This window comes from Xyrauchen texanus, chromosome 46 (genome assembly GCF_025860055.1).
Source record: "Xyrauchen texanus isolate HMW12.3.18 chromosome 46, RBS_HiC_50CHRs, whole genome shotgun sequence".
Lineage (NCBI taxonomy): Eukaryota > Metazoa > Chordata > Actinopteri > Cypriniformes > Catostomidae > Xyrauchen > Xyrauchen texanus.
The window spans coordinates 6,620,907-6,641,996 of record NC_068321.1 but is presented as its reverse complement, the minus strand read 5'-3'; the positions used below and the strand labels follow the sequence as shown (position 1 = coordinate 6,641,996).

Below are 21,090 nucleotides of genomic sequence, written 5' to 3'. Positions count from 1 at the left end.
ATAATGTATTTTCGGGTTTTTGGGCTGGGGGTATTGGAGTATTGCTAAAAATTATTGTTCACGTCTATACAGCAATGTTTCAGCAGATGTGTTTATTTACCCATTGTAAATCTGCTTGGTATATCATATAACTTGTTGAAATTGGCTTTGGACTGTGTCAAATATGAGCCACTGCTGATGCAGTGTGTGCTAATTGACCCTTTTACACATCTCTAGAATAAGCATACTCAGTAGAAATCCTAACATTTACAGTTGGAGACATCATAAAACTCATATCAGATTAAGAAATATCAGCAATGAAATGTAACCTAACCCAACAAGACACTCTCAAAACTGAGAAAACTGTATTTAAATTAAATATGAAATATTGTTCGCAAACCATTTTATTTCCATAATGTGACAATTTAAAACATTATACAGGATTTTCAACTAGTAATAAAAATGGAAGGCATGATTTGATTGTATTCATCAGAATTGATTGGATCGTGTTACATAACAGAATTGAGATAGGTGGTTGGAGGGGAGGGGAGGGGTTGAAAAGTGACAGGGAATTGTGACATCACTTGGGTCCTCTTTAAAAAACCAAACTCTGACTCCTTTAAGTGGTCCAAAAAGTGAACCGAATGAAAAAGGACCCAGTTCTCTTTGCATTCACATTATTCGTGACCTTGAAAGTGGGCTCAGATCTCTTTTTGGTACACTTGACCCATTACGGGTATCAGTTTATTTTGTCTTCACACGTGTTGTTTTTGTGGAACCCTGACCACTTTTTAAATAACAACATTGATGATAATTATTTTGATCATGGCTATATTAAATGTAAAGAGTACAATTAGTACTACACATTAACTTAACAGATTATTAAACATGTTTAACACCCTTGTGAATATGAATAATTTGAAGTAAATGTGTCTTTGTTCAATCAAAATATATAACATCTTGTTTTTATACATTAAGAGGGAAAAGAAATGCATTACACTGAATGCATTGTATTTGTTATATAAATAATACTGTATTTAGAGGCAACATTCAAGAAAATCAATCATGGTAGATTGGTCGTATTACCAAGAAAAAATTCAACTGATCATGGTCTTATGTACTGACAGCCTCAGACAACATCCATTCATTTCTATCGGGAAGACACGCAGGCTTGAGTGAAGTTTAAGATGCCATTTATATGATAAATGTAAAACAGAAAGTAATGTCTCTCTCTTTGGCGTAGGCCCCGTCCGGCGGTCCGAGGGAGTTGTACCCGGAACCGCCATGTCCTGCCGGAGATAGGAGGCAGGGGCGAGGAGCTTACCCCCGTGCGGGACAGGGCTCAACTGGTGGTGGTGGGGTGGTGGAGGTTGCCGCGTTAGCACACTGAAACAGCAATGTGATAGATTGTGAGCAGACTTACAAAGCAATGGCTTACATGCGATTGGCTAGGAATTACCCAGCTAATTGTGTGATGATGAACAGCTGCTAGTCTTCCCGCTAGAACTATGCTGCGCTTCCATTGAAAACAATAGTGATATATTCGTATCGTAATCTCTTAACTGTCACACGCCATTCCAATGCCGTCTGGTTAAACCCTAAAGTCTTAATTTGCACAGAACACTGAAGAAATATTTGCGAGTTTGTTTTGTGAGGTGTTTAAAAAGTTTTCATCAGCTTACTCTGTCATCTCCATAGAAACAGAAAAACCACCTCATCACATCTCATCTCTGTGCATCATCATTACTGGTGTATGGTAAACTTTGAGGGACAAACGTGTTTGGCATTATGCAAATGGGAAAATCAAGTGACCCCGGAGCGCTTTGTTTTCACAATGCACTTTATTAGTGAACCAAACCACAGACTGCAAGGGAACCCGAGGTGGTCTCAGTTAGGTTTGCTTCTAAGGGGTCTGAGATTGTTTAGATTGATAACTCTAGCGGTTAAAAAATAAAGCTGCATGTGTCTTGCAGGAGAACATTGTTTTAGAAATTATGTACATTGTGCTTCAGCTCTGCTCCTCTGCGTGGATGAATGTGGTTCGAGGCACCAGTGTACACATGAATACAGGACCTATAAATAATGAAAGAAAGGAAAAGATGGATATCCAAAAACATGTCATTTGAACAGATAAGTGCCATATCTTATGCTATTGTTTTGAATTATTGGAAAAATGTATGTTTTTAAATAAATTACGTTAGGCAATGTTCGTTAACATTAGACATAACAATTGCTAGTCTGATAAGGTCAAATGTAGCAAAGTTTTTATAAATGCAGGATATTCTGGCTAAACAGACCACAGTAGTTACTAATTTATAGATTGTCATTGTTACCAACCAGTGGTCAACATCATTTCAAGACTCACATGTCCTTGGCAAGCCATGGACTAAAGGATTTTAGCCAAGGACTAAAACCATATCAATAAAATATCTTACCTGTTGAGTAAGAAAAAACCCATCTCTTGGTTGCTTTTATATCCTTTCAGATCTCGGAGTTGTACACCTCTGAAAATCCAAGCCAATGTTGATTCAGGTTTTATTATGGGCTCTGTCACTTTCACATTTTGCTTGTAGACTACTCTGTTCAGGGTTTTTTGTTTTTACAACCGGTGATTCCCCGTAGGTTTGCCATTTTGAATGATCCATGGACAATTTTCATCCAATGTGACAACAAACTTTCAGCTTCAGCTACTCCCACACACTGATATGATGTGACACACACGGGCGAATGACGTATGTATGCAATTTCCCGCAAAATCTGTCCCAACAGCTTTAATAGATAAATCATAATTATGGGTTTGGGTAAAGTAAAGACGGTTTGGAAGATGGATTTTGGTTGCACTCTCTCATTACTAACATTTCTTGATTTTTAACTAAAAGAGTTACATAGTGTAGTTTTAAGTCATTTCAACAGTGCAAAATAATTATTTTCTTAATTCATCTTTTATATTATAATGTAAAAAGGCAGGAAAACTGCTAAAAATAGATAGATTTGCCCCTTGAAGGTCTCTGCGTTGTTCTGTCTTTTCTGAGCGCTTAAGTAAAACAATTATTGTTAATAATTTGCACTTTACAAATTCATCACGTTATTAATTTTATCTGACCGCAATTTGATATTAATCTGACTCCAATTTTAAGTTGACCTCTAATTTAGATTAAGGCTCTAATTAATTTCTGATCATTCTTTTATTTTAATCTTTTAAGTTATTGATTACTCTGAATCCTCTTCTATTCATTTACCTTTTGATCAGTTTCTAATGAGATTCAAACTGATAGTCTTTAAGTAGCTTTCTCCTACATTAAAGCTTCAGTTATGATATAAATGATTCTTAAAATGGGATTCTCCTGTTCAGTTCCTCCAGAGCAGTTTCTCCTATTTTAAAGACCCAGTATTGATATGAATGATTTCAGAGGAATACAGAATAAAACAAAAAGTAACAATTTATTTGCCAGGTAGGATTTAAAACATAAGTTAAAGAAACAAGTCAAAGAACATACCTGGCAGTTGAGAAAACTACATGTAATTGCAAAGCATGGGAGATCTGAATGCAGATTCCTAGTATTAAAGTTACACACAATGGGATTATCTGACTACAGAGAACCATGAACAATGTGTCACATCTCCTTAAATACCCAAACCATAAACAAAGGGAATGTTGGCAGTGGTTAGGTTTAGAAGTCCTGGGGTCATACCTCACTAACATACAGGTAGGGATGGGGACAGACCTCCAGAATTCTACAGCATTTGGCAAAGACCTTATAACTTTGTTCCCATTAGTTTTATCAACATGGAAAGAGACCAATATACCAGTCGCACTGAGACATTTTAAATAATACCAAACATTACCTAGACACATTATTTGTATACATCATATATTATATTTTGTTACATGAAGATCTTAGGTGAGTTTGAAGTGATTCTGAGCTGAAGGGGAAGGAGTAGGAGAGGGGAGAGAATGGGACAGATGTGGAAGGACAACAATGAGGTGTGAATTTGCAATCTCAGTGGGGTGTGGTGCCTCAGGAAGAGATGCTAATCGTGAGAAAGTTAATTTGTTGATTTTCTCAAAGATCATATATTTGCTCTTTGCCTCCCTGGGGAGTTTTGTCCTTTGAATGCATACACATCGGCACCCCGCCTTACAGTAATATCTAAACTTCCTTAAAATAAACTGTTTACTTAAGAAGCAAAATGGCATACGTATGGAGCATCTTAGAGGAAAGGGAGATCATTTCTTTTCTGATATAGTTTTGCGTTCCCTCGCAATAAATTTTGCATTTCCTCACAAGTATTTTGAATGAGTAAAACCAAGGTAAATTTTGTTGTTACTGGCTTTACTCTGAATACAATTGTCTAACTAGGGTTACTGTCATACAACCATTATTAATTGTTATATGGGGAAGGATAAAGATATCGCGAGGGAACCCAAAATAATTGCAAGGGCAGAACTTTTTGTAACAGAATGCAAAACTATTGCGAGCGAACACAAAACTTATTTTGAGGTAACAAAACTATTGAGAGGGAACGCAAAACTTATTGCAAGGGAACACAAAAGGTTTTGTGAGGGAACGCAAACCTTTTCATGAGCGAATGGCAGACTATTGTGAATTAATGCAAAACTATTTCTAAAAACAATTCCCTCCCTGTTCTCTAAGCCAGTTTCTCAACTGGTGGGTCACGACAAAAAAAATGGGTTACAAGCCTGTTCGGATGAGGTCACAAACAGTAGGGAAAGAACAATGTCATGGTTCTTCCTCCCAGTTTCAGACTGCTGAAGCAAATTTAATGAAATTCATCTTGCACTTTATTCATACTTAAATATGCTTCTCATTTGAAGCACGCATTTGAAGCACAGTTTTCACACGAATGTTGCGTGAAAAATATGATTCGTTCTGCTCTATCCTAATTGTATGTCTGGAGAGTGCATGCAGATTTTCCTCAATATTGTGGCGCAGACCAAAAAACTAATATGACCCATATGAATTCTAGTTAGGGGTGCACCGAGTGATTGCCCATTAATCTATATCGGTCGATCTTTGTCTGAAATCTGCTATTGGCCAACTGTGCTTAGATTCAGGGCCAATCTTTTTTGCAGCACACAGGGAATCACACATGCACTGCTACTCAAATGAATGAACACATGCTCAGCCCTTGATGCATGACAGAGTTGTTGGCAATTCTAAACTAAATTTAAACTTTCAGACATGCTGCAGTTCAGATGAACACACCAGTTTGTTTAAAAAACAATGTGTAAGAATTACATGTGGATGAATATTAAGCTGCCCATTTTCAAGAATCATTAAGGTAGTAATTCTGACTCACTGCACAGTGAGCATGAAGAGGATACAGATACTGCAAATAGGTATAAAAACTAATTAAACAAAAATATGTGAATAGAAATCTGAGTATATGTGATGTAAAGTGAATCATGACAATCACATGGTGTATGGAGAGATAGTGCCTTTAGCTTCACTCGTTCAACATGTGAGGCTACTGTTTAAAACCAGAACAAAAAATCCTTTGAAATGACACAATCATGGAAAGAAGACCAGAAACATTCATTATGAGAGTAAATAGAATTAATGTTTTATTTCATGTTGAACTTTATGTTGACTATCTCTGTATCTGCCTTCATCTTGCTTTAAGAGCCATGGCACAGTTTGTAATGCGCTTCTGTGGAGAAGGCATTTAAAAACCAGGTGTGGAACACACTACTTGCCAATTTACTTCTTAGAGGAAACAGGGCAGGGTGTGAAAAATTAGAGAATTCACAGAAATCTAACTAGAGTGGGGTCTTGCCTTGACCTCTTGTGTATAAATCTGTGAAAAACTGTTTTAACCATCATCTAGCAGTGGAAAACAATCAAAATCTCTGTACTTGATTAGCATGATGGTCAGCAGTTGAGCTAGCAACTCAATAGAGAGACATAATAAGCTCTGTTTCAAAATCTAGTTAGCTGCCTTGCAGTCTACTACCTACAAACGTAGATACATTCTACGACAGCATCCATAGCAACCAAAATGGTACCTCATAAATTACTTATTTGGAACACTATACAGCAGTATTTCCATCTACTACAAGAATAGTGCTCCTCACATGAAACGCACGGGAGATTTGACACAGTAGATTCCAATAGTTTTTACGTTAGCATGTTGCTAAGCTAATGACACAACACTTTATAAAACATAAAAATACATAACACAAATATTGATTGAAATAGTCGATCTTGGAAGAGTAATGCAATGCAAATCCAAATCCAGTGCAAACAATTAGGCTAGTGCCTAAATCTCTCTAAAGCCAGCCACCAGCTTGACCAGGCTGGGAGCACAACAAACCAGTGTATCCTGGTTTAAGGTGATGGAGTTTTTCTCAGCATGGTATATTTAGTAAAAGAGCTAATATGGTATCTTTTAGGGCTAGTAAAGGGATTGTAATCCAAACTTTGGCTAGCTAGATGGAACAGACACTTATGAGGTGAGAAATTATTAATACAATAAAAAAATCCAATACATAATTTCTGCTATCAGGCCAAATGAGGGCGTTCTAGTGCGTGCCAGGGCTAGCTCCATTCCCATTGTCACTTACGGGGCTTCAACGTGATTCCTTGGTGCTTCCTCTGGGCCAAAGGCCAAGCACATTTGGCCCGCGGATTAACCTTAGGCCAAAGAAGACCAACTTCGGTTTAAGGCGGGTCAATGTCAAAGGCGGAGTTTCACTGAGTCAGTTCTTAATCTCCACCAAGCACAAATGACAGCTTCAGTCTCCACCATGTTCATTATGAGGGCTAGCTAGTCTCCAGAGTCTGATATCTCAGCTTGAGCTTCCCTCTTGCTTGTGAAATGGGCGGGGTTTGTGATGATGGAACCAGGGCGGTGTATTAAGAGTGGGTTTTAGAGCAACACTGAGGGGCTATTTGCCTGATGATGGGAAAGCAGATTGATTTTGGTCTCGTGGCCTGAGGCTAATGGCCCCAGATGACCAGTTGATAGCCCTGGCTTGTACTGGCCCTATAGGAATCACGGTTAGTGTCACTATGTTACAACCAGCAAGCTAATAAACAAGTCCAAAATACCCTTCAATAGGGTAATTGCATTACACAGTAGGTAGTCAACAAAAATGTACATGGAATGTGGTATTCATTTTTAATGAGAGAGAGGAGGCAAAACAGATGAAGAAAAGACGTTGAAATGCGCCATATTTCTAACAGCATATGCTCTTCAGAGGTGAGTGGAACAGTGGTGGGCTTTACTCAGCTCGCTGAAACACAAATCTGTCTGAACAGATGCACGATTCCCTCCTTTTATGTCTAGGGGAGGTACATGCAAATTCTGTTTGCCAATTCTCATTGGCCTTTTCTCAAAGATAAGAGGTAACCGAGACTCTCAAGAGAGAGTCACTACATCGACACAATGTTGAGTGAGTGACAGAAGGGGAATGAGAGTTATAATGATTATAATTGTTTATATTATGATTATTATTATTATTGTGCTTGCTTTTGCATTTTGATGTGTAGAAGGAGATGCAAAATTAATGGCAGCATTAAAGTTATAGCTTAGTTAACTCATGAATTTACTAGTGACATACTTTATACTGTAGAAGAAAATTATAAAATGTCAGCCTTTTACAATAAATGAAAACCATTGCCTGGCAATTGTTAGCCCCACTGGAAAAAGCAATTATTAATTAAATTAATGGTGTCATTATCCTGTGTTGGCCTAGCTATTTGGCGGAAGTGTTCAGGCTATGTGTTCTGGTGATATGTTTGGACAGTTCATATACATATTAATCAGTTAAAAAAATACAAATAAAATAACAGATTCACTTCGGCAACTGTGTAAAAGTCAACTGCATCTTAATTATTTTTTTAATAAACTTATTGCAGCTTCTGTCAAAAAACTGAAACGACTCACTGATAACCCCTTTGTGAGAAACACAATTAATGTTTGGCACAATGTAAATCATAAAGACTCTGAGCATAGGAAAACTCAATGGATAAATGACTTGCAAAAAGATATCTCAGGGAAGGAATGGAGAGAGGTGTGTTCGAGAGCTCAACTCCTAACAATAAATACCCATCTCAAACTGATTTTCCGATTTCTCAGATGACATTGAATCCAGTACCCGACTGTCCTATACTTTGTATTCTTAATTTGTATCCAAAGGATTGTATGTTAAACAGTAAAGAGAGGAAATTGACTGACTTATGTTTAGTACAGGCTAGACGCTTGATTTCTCTTTGTTGGAAAGATGTCAAGAGCCCTTCTGTTGGTCGCTGGCTGAAAGAACTATCAGCAGGTCTTGTCCTTGAATAGTTAACATACACATTGAAAAAGAAATCAGCCAAATTCTGGATCTGGAATCCCTTTCTTGCATTCTTGGAGAACTGTGAAGTTGAGGAAACTCTGGAAACTTGATGGTGATATGTCCCTAATTGTCGATACCTTAACCATGCGATGCTAAGCCGTGTATGATTATGTAATGTCGTTACCCAGTTTTTTTTTGGTTTGTTTCTAGTTCTGTTTTTTCTTTATCTAATATATTATATTTATAAATTATTATTATTATTGCAGCTGTTTATCACAATTTTTTAGACTAAAATTGTGTTTTATTATAAGTTTATTTTTCTAATTTAATGAATATTAAATAACATATTAAAAAAAAGTGTATACCCTTTAGAAAGGTGGGGTTAGGTCTGTGCTGAGTGTCTTTTGTCCACTGTCTGACAGGACCAGCTCGAACATGCTTATGTTTTTCTTCTTGTTCTTCTTCGATTTTATAGCAGTTGTACTGGCACCAACTGAATGGTCATGACATAGCGAGAAAGAGCTTTGAGGCGCTCAGCTCTCGCCTACTGAAATCATATGGTTATAGTGCTTTTTGTGGTTTAGAGCAGCTATTGATTTATCCCTGTGGGGACTGCGCCAGTACAATTCCAATTTAGGTTGACTATCTACTGTAACCACACATATATACAGTATCCAGCAGAAACAGAAGAATCCACCAACCATGTTCAAGTAATGATTCCACTGTACAAAAGATCCCACACAGGAATCAGAAGAAACAAGCATCATCTTCATGATCTTCATGGGCTGGTTGATTTGGGGGTACAGGTTAGGACGAGTGCAGCCATTTGAAATTAAATGGCTAAAAATCCATCTCTGTGGCTGGCCACTAAGGAGTCTTTTCTTTCTTTTGGAAACACAAACAATAAGGCTTTTAAGACTAAATTTTCAAACAGCTCTGCTACCGACTACGCCAAGCCTGTTTTCATGCCTGTGCAGTCAACTCAGTCTTCCTGGAAAGGACACTTTTAAACATTTAACTAAAAAAACTTGGCTAAAAGGACAAATGTGACTTGCTGATTTAACTTTCATCTTCAATCTAAAAAATAACGCTTTAACATGTTTTTCTTTTGTGCAAGCATGATTTTCACATTTTGGAAGGAGAGCCATATAGCCATTTGGTAAAATGCTTTGGAATCTCCTTTAAATGCAGCCTAAAGGCACTTTGGCCCATTGGGACGAACATAAAAATCATTGGACTTGCAAGGGTTGATGAATGTTAGATATGTAAACATTGTGAAAGTGTAACAACCCTGCAATCCACTGACCTCTGTTCAAAATTAAAGATGGTGATGTGTACAATGGCTCACTTCAAGTCTTAATCAAGTTTTAATGAATGTTTGGACATCTGGTGAAATCACAGGTTAAAACGGCATTTGAACATTACGTAAGACACATGGTACAGAAAGATATACAGAACCCTTTTCATCAACAGGATCACACGGGAAGTCGATATGTGGCTTATGAAAGGTCATGTACCCTGAAATCAACCAGCTTAATTATTGTCCAGCGGCATCCCTCATAAATTTTGGCATAAATTCAATCATGATCACCTTTCCCTTTAGCGCTACTGCATTTTACAAGCAACCTCTGTGACATTGGTTCTTCTCCCCTGGAAATCAGAAAGTTATCGTATTTACATAAACAATGCTGAGCGTGATTCGGAGGTTGCATTTTCACTCTAAAATTAAAGTTTATCTGCTGACGGTTAGGTTAGGGGTTGTGGTTTGGATTAGAGAGTAGGGTTAATAAAATATGCATTCTTGTTGACTGTATTGCATCATTTACAACTAAAAATACAACTCCCATTGGCAGCACCCTGTGGACATTTCACCTCATCAACACTTTCAGCTTCGGCCACTGGGGGCCGAATGGTTTGAATTTCAATAAGCACAGACCAATTTCAGAAGCAGAACTTTTGATCTCTTGTTGCCGAATTCACAGTGTGATCTGCCTGGATTTGCACCTGGCAGACAATAAATAAGGCAAAAAAATCTAGAGAGGACCCAAGCCATATCTAGTGACCAGAATATCATAGAGACTCTTCTGAATTGGGCCAGTATACAACTACCTAGCAATGCCCTAGCAAAAGTTGTTAAAAAAATTATTTCATGGATGAAAAGCAGGCTTTGCATTTGCCCCTTTGCATCAAGGTTTTCAAAGTTCAAAGTATTGGAAATATCCATTTGTATCTGTATGTATGTGTGTCTTTGGAGTCTATGCAACTAGAAGCTAATGCGATTTGTTTCATATGGCTTTACTTTCCCTGTAAGCTCTTACTGCGGGAGCATATCTGACAACTGCTTTCAAAAACAAGGGAATTTCAGGGGAAACAATTTCCCCTGATTTTTCAGCATTCTGGCTCAAAGGGCCAGCCAAATCCATGCAAAACCCCCGGTGTTAAGTGAATGGAGTAAATGTAGCACTTTAGTGGTATGCTCTGATACCTGATTGCTCTGGCAGCGATAAAGTGGATCTGCACAATAGCCCCTATTCCAGTTTCCACTATAACCCTGAGCATCCAGCCTCGACGGAGCAGAGAGACAGACATACTCTTGAGTCCTGAGCTTAGTAGTGCAGATGGACACCATCCTGCAATACTTAGTCTCTTAATCTCTCTTTCATGCACTCTTTCTTCTTCCTCCACTTCAGGCCAGAAATATACTTTACACAAGTATGCAAACACAGACTGGAATGCATAGTCCTGTTGAATGTACTAGGAATTACTCTTGTCTTACTGTGTTGGTAACAAACCTCAGTGTTCAAGGGGGCGATAGAGTTACTTCAGATGTCTTTGTGATTAAACAGATGTGTAATAATTCACTTAGCTTGCTATAAAACATGCTGACCTTTAACTTTGTCAGTAATTATTCTCTTCAAACAGTTGCTCCACCATGACAGTTGTTGACCTGTATAAGAAAACAGACCGTATAATACAGTTTACGCTAATACCCCCTATAGCGGTCCTAAGAACAAATATTATTTACTCTAGTCATCACTGAATGTTATATTGTATATAAGTATCTTCCATAGAGCCTACACAATGTATTTTCAATTACAAGTATGTCATTTTGTGGTTTGAAAACTTGAATGAAAGACCTATTCAATGCTACATACAGGGAAATTGCATAATAAACGTCGCCATTTCTAATCGTTCCGTTTGCACAGTTAAACCAGTTTCATACACTAACCTGCAAACACATCAGTGTCTGTTAATTCTTGAAGAAGTACAAAAACCTTCGTAGCTTTGTACTGCCATCAGCTTGTAATATGTGTGTGATATCTATGCATTTCCATGCCTCGAATGGCTTCAGTAAATATTATGTCACCCCTTGTGGTCTCCCAAATCTATTACGTCAGACTGCATTTAATGGAAGGCAACTGACAGTGAATTGAAAGCACACAAATTAGTCCTCTAATTTAAATGTCAGCTGATGTAAATATATCGATGCCTCAAAAATATATCGAAAAGATAACTTGCCCATCAATAATTGATATATCGATATTTTATGACATCCCTAGTTACTGTGGCGGTAACAGACATTAGTAGTCAAGGGGCTGATAAAGTTCAAGATTTTGTGCCATAAAACTTATTGTACCTTACTTTCAGAAAAAAAATAAAAATTCTTCACACTGAATAAAGGTATGTATTCTGACAGGTCATCGTACTCAAACTTGAAGTTTTTTTTTTTTAACTGTTGCTGAATCGTGTAGGAGTAAACAGCAACCATGTCGGATGGCCCAACATGCAAAGTTCTGCTGATCATTTTGAAAATTTGAAAATATCACATTGTGCAGCAATTTTGCATTCAGTATGGACAGACAAATTGCTTGTTGCTGGAAATTTGACCAACCTATATCAAGTGTTAGTGTAATTAGAAATTTTGGGAAAATTGTCATGAATTGCCATGGAAAGAATATGCAACAATGGCAAACATTTGAAATGGACTTAAAAATAGTCCTACATTTATTTATACTAAATATAATTTCTCATTATATGTTTTTAAAATTTTGCAATGAAAAATGATGTGGACACTTGCAAGATTTACCCAAATATATCAACTGAACCATTGAGCAGAGTGCTTAACCCCAGGTTCCTCCAGTAGGTTGTTTTAGATAAAAGCGTAAGCTAAAAGACAAGTTACTCAAACTAATAATGTTGTTGCCTCTGGGAAGATAAATGTGTTTTTCTATCTGCTCATTGGTTAACTGTTGGTTTATTTTGTCTTATATAATCTGTATATATCTTTCTGTCTCTTTCTCTTATCTTGAATTTCTAACTTTTCCTGTCTTTATGTATCTAGACTGGCCAACAGCAGCATGAACATAGGTATTTCTGGTAAATTCTGACATTGTACATTTCCGTCACACTTTGGTGAACTGGCAGTGTATGGCAAATTCCCAATAAATTGTGCGGACTCACGTACAATTATAAAGTCCTATCTGAACGGCCCCTTAGTCAAATTTTTTGCTTCTCTTTCTCCTTCTCTCTCAGGCTCCAAACAAACTTAAATGGTTGCAAATGGTCGGATATAAGTTGCCATTGATGACAAATATTTAAACTTTATTTGATTTTATCTGGTGGGGAGGCGTTGAAACATACAGTACTCCACCAAGACAGATGCTTCTAGCTACAGTATGCAATTAACTTAATGCAATTTGCAAAATGATTCTCATGAGCTGGACTTTTTAGTCAAACAGATTCGTGAATCAACTAAACACTATTTATGTGGTTTAAAAGCAGTCCTACAACAGTAGCAAAAGTGCTTCTGAACAACCATCTATATTGAGTGATTCTGTAGTTTTGCTACAAAAAAGTCATCACTTCTAGATGTTTCATGAAGTCCATTTTTTTAGCCTGGAGCTCTGTAATCAGTCTAACTCCTATGATTTTAAACTAGGGATGTCCCATTAACGTAAGTGAGGAAACACCATCTAAAATGTGAGTTTTCCATGACCCCGACATCAAACGAAGGCCAAACCGATAGGCTTCCTTGCGTGACGTAAAGAAACTAGAAGATATTGCTCTACTCGCGAGGCCCAGACCACAACCGCCTGCATTATGGCACTGTGGTCTCCATGCATTTAGGTTTAACTGGACTAAGAGGAGAGTTAATTGATTGGGACTGACTGGCCTCAGAAGCATATAGCAGCTTACAGCCAAGTCTTTACATCATCAGCGCAGAGGCTTTACTGAACATGACGCCAACAGCTCTGGAACACATTTAACAATCAGGATTCTGAACCACTGAAATTAACTCAAATTTTTAAGGGCAGATTGAAAAGGCATGCGAGAGAGAGAGTGAAAGTCATTGTGGGGCAGTGTTGACCAACCTTTTTTGTCTAATGTCCCCCACAGCCCAGTACTACTTGGATGGGGAAAGATAAAAATCTCCTAAACGGTTGGTCACGATTACGATAAAAGAACATATTTAAATCCAGCATTTTAATCTGACTACACTGGTAACATAAATTGTGCTTCTTTATCTCTGATTACACCAAGCTTGTATCTCTAATGCGTATGTGCGTTCTCGAGTTGATTAAAAGGCAATATCTGTATCTAAAAGTTTTTGGCTCTTTTACCTGTAAGGCGGGACTTCCTTTCTGCATCTCTTAAATGTTGGCTGCCATTGGCGTTCCAATTTCTCCCATTCATTTTAATAGAAGTTACCCATCTCTGCTAAACAGTCTCTGGTTCTATCAATTTTATGTGTAAAATGGAAGTTTACTTAACTAATTTCAGTTGGGACTACATGAATACATTTTGTGGTGTTATTGTAGCATTGTTGAAACTGGGCAGTAGATTTTCATTTACCAGCATGCTTCGCATGGGACTGGATAGGGAGAACAAATGATCAAATTCAGTGTTATTTTATGCATTTTTGAGTAAGATAAGAACAGTAGTAGATGTGTTAATGTTTAATGTTCTGTTATGTTGGTATTTAAAAAGAGTTTCTGTTATGCTGGAGTTTTGGGGGTTACCACTGTAGTGAAGAATGGCACTTGCAGGTTGAGGATGGACTTTCACTTTCAAGAGAAATTGATTTGAGTGCTACATAGCTTTATAAAAAGTTGCTATTAAATTGATAGTGCAACAGTTTCACATAGCATATACTGAAGGGTGTCACTTTGTTTTAAAAAGAGGTGGGAACAGTCACGAAGTCTGGTGACGTCACGAAGTGGCAAAACTAATTCATATTAATTCATATTCGAATCAAGTGCTCCAAAAAATATAATATAATATAACAATATAAAAGTAACTAACTACCATAATCTGATAACTAGAATTTAAAATGTAATGTGTAACACTAATTTGACTTAAAGTAATTAGATTACATTAATTACTTTCTAATCAGATTACACCCAACGCTAGTGCCAAGTTTAAATTTATATTCACAACAACAATGTTCAATACATCACAGAGTACCAAATGTCTAAGTTTGCAAGGCATAATAACATCTCTATAACATCAACAAATTTAAGATTTAGTGACAGCGGGAGGGGGCTGGGTAGATCAGCAAGTAAAGACGCTGACTGCCACACCTGGAATCGCAAGTTCGAATCCAGGGTGTGTTGAGTGACTCCCAGTCAGGCTTCCTAAACAATCAAATGGCCCGGGTGCTAGGGTGGGTAGAGTGTTAATAATAATATGTGGTTCTCGCTCTTGGTGGGGCACATGGTGAGTTGTGTGTGGATGCCGTGGAGAATAGCGTGAAGCCTCCACACATGCTATTTCTCTGCAGTTACGTGCTCAACAAGCCATGTGATAAAATGCGTGGATTAACGGTCTCAGAAGCGGAGGCAACTGAGATTCGTCCTCCACCACCCGGATTAAAGCAAGTCACTACACCACCACGAGGACCTGGAGCACATTGGGAACTGGGTTTTCCAAATTGTGGAGAAAAGAGGGAGAAAAAAATGATTTATTGACAGCACTGTATCAGTGGGGCAAGTGACCATTCCGTCAACTGGTCAACACTCTGTTACACTGACCTGAGGTCATTCTTTCCCTGCATAGGTTTAACAAAAACTCAGAATCTTTCTATGTACCCCCTGAAACCTGCATAAGAACCCTCTGGTGTCCACATACCCCAGGTTGGGAATCACTGGGGCATGTAAGAACTATCAGAATGCAAAATTACATTTCTAATTAGTCGATCGCCAACTCTGCTGTCTGCTTTTTTTCTTCCCCCTAATTGCTCAGCCTTTTCATAAGCAGATATCGGGAAGCTCAAATATCACTCAATGAGGGGGCCAAGAGAATTAAAGTTAAATTCATATTAGAACTGAAAGCTAAAACCACAAATGAAAAGGCAGAAAGATGCACAATAAGATGTACAAAAAAGTGGGATATAATTGCAGACACTTCTTCCATTAAATGTACATGGTTCCCTGACACTTGACCTTTCCAGTGATTCCAAGTGGTGGGGTGGATTAAATTTGTAAGTCATGTTTTAAAGTAATATACAGTATTTAAATTATTACTTTTTTAGAGTACAAATGATTTTCACACTTCACAAGCACTCACAAAGTCAGTGTCTAGCCAACTGTATATTATACAGCAGAGCAATGAAGAATGCATATACACTAAAGAAAAAAGTAATCCATTAAAAATGACTAAATACTATTTTTATCAGACTGATTACATCATTGAAAAAGTTTTTTAAGTTACTTTCTAAAACACATTTCGGAGAAAACTTTTTTCCATTCAACTAATTCAAAATAATGCCTATATGGAATGTGCCAAATTACCTCTTCCTACTGTTTGAATTGTGCATCAAAATTAGCAATGATAAGATGTTTAATCAGGCTCTCTGTTTAACATGCTGTGGCAGGGCGGAGGGCGGGCCGAGTCGTAATCCTACACACCCGGTCCCGTATTAGGCTAATCAAGCCTCCGAGAGGGATAAAGGTCGACTGTAGAGGATCGTGCGGGAGAGAGAGATCATTTACGAACATGTCCGTCATGTGTGTGTTTGTCTTCTGTTTCAGTTTATTATTAAACTATTATTTATGTTGAAAAGCCAGTTCTCGCCTCCTCCTTTCCATTGATCCCCTTACACATGCATATCCATTGGTCTTTAGATGTGTTCATCAAAACCACGTATGTCCCACCCTTATTTTTGAATAGCATCAGCTAATTTACATCAGCTATCTGGCTGTCACTTGAAGCTAGAGTCAGTCTGCTCATTTATAGCACCACCACCGAGGTAAAGTATCTCCTCTTGTTCTTTGAAAACAGTGTTAAAATATGTAAAACTATGAAAGGAGTCCAAAAGCACAGATTAGTGTAAATAACTGTTTTTTAGTTTGAAGTGCAGTGAAGAGATTGCTTACATCACAATAGCTGTGAGTTCCCTGACAACCAAAGCCATTCATGCATGCACAATGTCAGGTGGCATTAACATTAGACTATACTAGTCATATACGGTTGCCAGATTTCCATCTTCACGAAACCATGAGTGAAAGCTAATTCTGACACACATTTCAAAACCCAACCTTCAACTCAACAACTAGACTAGGAACTCTAGTCATAACTAATTTCAATTTAAAATAGTAGGCTAAGTGAAAGCTCAGATTATATCCAAAAATGTATTCTCTAGCAATTGATATCCTACCAACTGAGTTCTGGGAACACGAACAGTTAGACTAGAGTCTGTAACTGAACATGCGCCACTGGAACCCATGATAAGAAAACGGTGTCCATGTTCGCTAACAAAAATCCATGCAAGTCCAATTGAAACATTGAAGCGTTCACTAACAGATGTGTAATGATAGAATTCTATTTATGGTCCTAAAGGTGACTAATTATGTTATATTCAATTCATTTTGTAAGATTGTTTATGAGAAAAATAGTTTTTTCATGCTCTTGAAAATAATGTTTTTTGGAGATACGTGCCTTTCATCAGACAGCAACGACAATTTATGTTTTAAAAATAGTATACATAAATATTATTATTTACAAATGTATAACCCAAGCAGTGGCGAATTCTCAGGGCCAGCATAGCCTTCTCAGTTGGCCTAATATGCCAAATAAATCAATATTTTTCATCCTTTCATTCTCAATCACCTTTTTGCCTATGTATTTTTAACCGCTTTCAACTCGTATTTAATCTACAAACAAAAAGAGAAAAACAAAACGTTTATCCAGTCAGAAATTATTCCTTGATGCTTACAAGCAAAGTGTGACCACTGTTTCACAAATCACATGCCCGAAGCCGAAGCAGCACGTAAGTCTGAGCTCAACCCCGTCAGGCCTTCAGAATTTCCACAGAATCCCTCAACAGTGCAAAAGAATGGGCAACTAAAGTCAGATTGTCAGATTCATCAGTCAATCAGATTGATTTATTTGTTCTTGGTGGGTGTAATATTTAGGATATGTCCCGGTCGAGGCCTTCTAGCTGGCCTTGAGTGACACAATCACCCTTTAAGTGATGTACGTAATTTGAAATCAAAGAGCGCGAGATCTTGCTGATGAGTCGGCTGTCATCACTGCCGCTATCACCATTGAGGAAGAGATCCTTATGGATTTAAAAACCTGAGATGTTCTGCATGATCAAGCAATTAATTTATTAAACAGGCAAGGAGGACTGATTTTCACTTCAAGTAAATAGGTAAGTGCTTTTTGCATTATTATAGCAACATCAGGAGTGTAAATTAGGCTGTTTGAGCATTCAGTGTCAGATCAAGTTTTGAACAGTAACTAATTTCTTTGTAATCAGATTACACCCAAGACGGGTGTGGAAAACACAATTTTAAAACTCCTTGATATTTCCAGATTTTATATGATCTTGGGAATCCGGAAGGTACAATACCAACTTTGTATGCCTGTAATTGGTGTGGCACTTTTACAGTGCAGAGGGAACGGTTCAGAGAACAGATTTGTTGCTTGGATATTTGGAAATGCAAATTCAATCAAAAAGCATCAAATTTGATCCACTGGAATGACTTCTAGATTTCATGTAGGAATGAGATGTGAACATACTGATTGATTGATTGAATGAAATGAACTGAATGAAATGTTTTCATAGATGAAGTGCATCTTTAAACAAGGTAAAAGAGACAGTAAGGTAAAAGTTAAAAAGCACAGCCTACCTGTTGATCAATCTCCTCTTTGGGGATCAAAGTCCAGGAAACCAGGAACTAGAACACAAACAGACCAAAATAAAGTTCAGTGATGTATTAAAATGCTCTGTTTATCTAATAAAGTCACGTCTTCACATTATTCTGTCACACATACTGCTTAAAGTATTTTAAGTGCATTAACAGATTCACAAGAGCACTAGAAAGTCTTCCACAAATATAGAGAAACACAGATTTCAGATTTCTCCTGTACTTGCACCAGTATTGGCCTATTCACACCAAGTCTGTATTTCCGGTACACAAATCATTGCACAACATTTTAAATTAAACAACGCATTGCTATTGGCTCTTATTACTTCAAATTCATAATATTGTACTGTGATTACATATTGTTATTATTGAAATATATTGTAATATCATTTTTGGATGCCAGATTCAACAAAGATGACAACAACTTATTCAGGTATCTGAAGTTTTGTTTAGAGAATGACTGACCATCGTTGTGAAAAGCTTTGCTGCATAAAACCATTTGTGACTATTTTATATTTTCATGCCATGTACATATTGGACTTATGAACAGGCCTTAACCATTAACCAGTTTTCTCATATTGTTTTATCTTATAAACTCAGCAAAAAAGAAACTTCCCTTTTTCAGGACACTGTATTTTAAAGATAATTTTGTAAAAATCAAAAAAACTTTACAGATCTTTATTGTAAAGGGTTTAAACAATATTTTCCATGCTTGTTCAATGAACCAAAAACAATTAATGAATATGCACCTGTGGAACGGTCGATTAGACATTAACAGCTTTCAGACAGTAGGCAATTAAGGTCACAATTATAAAAATTTAGGACACTAAAGGGACTTTTCAACTAAATCTGAAATACACCAAAAGAAAGATGCCGAGGGGCCCTGCTCATATGCGTGAACGTGCTTTAGGCATGCTGCATGGAGGCATGAGGACTGCAGATGTGGCCAGGGCAATAAATTGCAATGTCTGTACTGTGAGATGCCTAAGACAGCGCTACAGAGAGACAGGAAGTACAGCTGATCGTCCTCGCGATGGCAGACCACATGTAACAACACCTGCACAGGATCAGTACAGCCGAATATCACACCTGCGGGACAGGTACAGGATGGCAAACAACAACTGCCTGAGTAACACCAGGAATTTACAATCCCTCCATCAGTGCTCTGACTGTCAGCAATAGGCTGAGAGAGGCTGGACTGAGGGCTTGTAGGCCTGTTGTAAGGCAGGTCCTTACCAGACATCACCGGCAACAACGTCGCCTATGGGCACAAACCCACCTTCACTGGACCAGATAGGATTGGCAAAAAGTGCTCTTCATTGACGAGTCACAGTTTTGTCTCACCAGGGGTGATGGTCGGACTCGTGTTTATCGAAGAAAGGAATGAGAGTTTCACCGAGGCCTGTACTCTGGAGCGTGATTGATTTGGAGGTGGAGGGTCCGTCTTGGTATGGGCAGGTGTGTCACAGCATGATCGGACTGTGCTTGTTGTCATTGCAGATAATCTAAATGCTGTGTGTTACATGGAAGACATCATCCTCCCTCATATGGTACCCTTCCAGCAGGTTCATCCTGATATGACCCTCCAGCATGACAATGCCACCAGCCATACTGCTCCTTCAGTGCATGAATTCCTGCAAGACAGGAATGTCAATGTTCTGCCATGGCCAGCGAAGAGCCCGTATCTCAATCCCATTGAGCACGTCTGGGACCTGTTGGATCAGAGGGTGAGGGCTAGGGCCATTCCCCCAAGAAATGTACAGGAACTTGCAAGTGCCTTGGTGGAAGAGTGGGGCAACATCTCACAGCAAGAACTGGCAAATCTGGTGCAGTCCATGAGGAGGAGATGCACTGAAGTACTTAATGCAGCTGGTGGCCATCCCAGATTACTGACTGTTACTTTTGATTTTGACCCCCCCTTTGTTCAGAGACACATTATTCAATTTCTGTTAGTCACATGTCTGTGAAACTTGTCCAGTTTATGTCTTAGTTGTTGAATGTTTTTATGTAAAAAATTTTTCAATGATTCGTTGTTTATATCCATCCATCCATCCATCTTCAACCGCTTATCCGAAGTCGGGTCGCGGGGGCAGCTGCTCCAGCAGGGGGCCCCAAACTTCCCTATCCCGAGCCACATTAACCAACTCTGACTGGGGGACCCCGAGGCGTTCCCAGGCCAGTGTGGAGATGTAATCTCTCCACCTAGTCCTGGGTCTTCCCCGAGGCCTCCTCCCAGCTGGACGTGCCTGAAACACCTCCCTAGGGAGGCGGCCAGGGGGCATCCTTACCAGATGCCCAAACCACCTCAACTTCCCATTTCGGCCGCTTGTACTCGCGACCTAGTTCTTTCGGTCATGACCCAACCTTCATGACCATAGGTGAGGGTAGGAACAAAAATTGACCGGTAGATCGAGAGCTTTGCCTTTCGGCTCAGCTCTCTTTTCGTGACAACGGTGCGATAGAGCGAGTGCAATACCGCCCCCGCTGCCCTCCCAACCTCCGCTCCATTGTCCCCTCACTCGTGAACAAGACCCCGAGGTACTTGAACTCCTTCACTTGGGGCAAAACCTCATTCCCTACCTGGAGTACGTTGTTTATAGATTTTTCTAAATGTTTGAATATTTGGTTAAAGTTTGAGCTGTAACAGTCTGTTTG

General features: G+C 38.4%; 1 long non-coding RNA gene across 1 annotated transcript in view; it reads right to left on the bottom strand.

Annotated features, from left to right (window-relative positions):
• Window positions 1-1,034: 1,034 nt before the first annotated feature.
• Window positions 1,035-21,090, bottom strand: part of LOC127638215 (uncharacterized) — a 56,966-nt gene continuing 36,910 nt past the window's right edge. The window contains exons 2-4 of the long non-coding RNA XR_007969849.1: window positions 18,418-18,465; window positions 1,980-2,052; window positions 1,035-1,365 (exon numbers count right to left, since the gene is read on the bottom strand). This is a non-coding gene — a long non-coding RNA (uncharacterized LOC127638215). The remainder of the gene's footprint in view (window positions 1,366-1,979; window positions 2,053-18,417; window positions 18,466-21,090) is intronic.